Below are 2,023 nucleotides of genomic sequence, written 5' to 3' on the forward strand. Positions count from 1 at the left end.
AAAGACAATTGTTTTGTATTACCAGTTTTATGAAATGTTATGCTTTCCAAAACAGAAATATGAACATTTGATAAAGCCAAGTTCAAAATTGTTTAATTTTGTTGATTTGAATTAAAGGTTTTTACAGAAGGGATTTTGGATATCTCTTGAATAACTCAATAAATCCGAAAATAATGTCAACAGGCAGAAAAAAAATTATTCATATAATGAAATTATATCATCTGTAAAATCATTCAGAATATAGATAGGAATAAAACTGTAAATTTTGGTGGATGTAGTGCAACTCAAGTGGAGATTGCAGGAGAAAAAGTCTTTTAAATACATGAATTTGTAATTTAAATATAAAAATAGATAAAGTATATAAATAAAAAATAATAAAAATAAACACTTAAATGTAATGTTTTCTTTTCACTTATCTGAAGACGACAAGTTACGAGAGCAAAATATAGCCTACGTATTGGGATATTAATATTTATGGGTAGGGTTAAGGGAGAAGAAAATCGTACATTTTTGTATGCTTCGCATCGTACAAATTCATACAAATTCACCACATTGTAACGTGAGATTGGGTTTCCAGTAAAGATTTTGGGACTGAACTGAACCCATAAAGCAAAATATCCCAAAATCTTAACTGGAAACCCAATCTCACAGTACAATGTGGTGATTTTGTATGAATTTGTACGATGCGAAGCATACAAAAATGTAAGATTTTCTTCTCCCTTAACCCTACCCATAAACCCAACTGCCACTGGGGTGTCAGCAGATCATACGAAAACATACCAATGAGATTGTACGAATTCATACGAATTAGCCACCAATTCGCCAAAACATAAAATAGTTACGAATTGCCATGAGGTTGTGTTGAAATTGACCAGAGCTTGGAAAAACACTGGTTCTGTCTGTAGTATCTTGCCTTAATTATTTTTTTTATAACATTTTGTGTTATAATAACTATAACACCTGCTTTCCATGAGCATTCCCATTCATCTCAATGGCTCAGCCAGAGCATGCAGGCCTGTAAGTACACAACATGCATGATGCCATCTTTGCTCATGTGCTGTCAGTTATGGCCTTGTATTTTGAGCTGTAATTGCCATGTGACTAACAACCATTGAACCACATGCTGCAGAAACCATATGCTAGTATGCAATTCCGAACACAGCCAGAATCCCAGCATGATAATACTGGTGCAAGGGCATAGATCAATCAATCAATCAAATATTAATTTATCATACAGCATGTTCAATCTACAGTGGTCGCGGTTTACCATTTTATTATTTTATTCATGGGTGCATCATTTTTACTCACTGGCTGTGCCTCTTGTACATAATCTAGTGACTGAATGACATTATTTTCTTTTATTGATTTTCTATTTTTATTAAACCCTTATCTTACCTAGTGTTTAAAAATATTTCACAAATACAAGTCTATACTTCAATGCCTGGTTATTAAACAACTGGTTTACAGCTGGGAATCAGAATACAGCACATTTTCAAAGAATGAAAGTCAAGATAAATATTCCTTTAACATCAGTAACAGTCAGAGAGCATCAGCATCTGACAGCCATACTATCATTTGTTTCATTGTACAAATATATATATAACAATTTGGATAGACTTTGTTTTGACTTTGTTGATGGACAATGTACAGTAGCTGTATTAAACTTGATTTTATTCTAATATGTCATAATCTCATTGTTTATCTCACATTATTGCTGCATTATGTTCACATTATGCTCTATTTATTCATGAATGCAAATTTAGTCGATATCAGCCATATCAATCCGCAAACATAGACTTCTATTGTTTTTATGTAAAACTAATTTTACATTATATGACGCTCAGAAATCGGAGGCTACACTGAAAATGTGGGATTCAAAATCTCATTCAGACCTGGAAATGAGCTGAACATATATATTTTTTAATTTAAAACCAAGAAATTATGTAAAATGAAGAAATACTTGAGAGTCTGCACTATTTCTAGGTTGCTATTAAATAATCAAATGTGGGTTTTTACAATAAGG

The sequence above is a fragment of the Scardinius erythrophthalmus genome (genome assembly GCF_964197995.2).
Source record: "Scardinius erythrophthalmus genome assembly, chromosome: 16".
NCBI classification, from domain to species: domain Eukaryota; kingdom Metazoa; phylum Chordata; class Actinopteri; order Cypriniformes; family Leuciscidae; genus Scardinius; species Scardinius erythrophthalmus.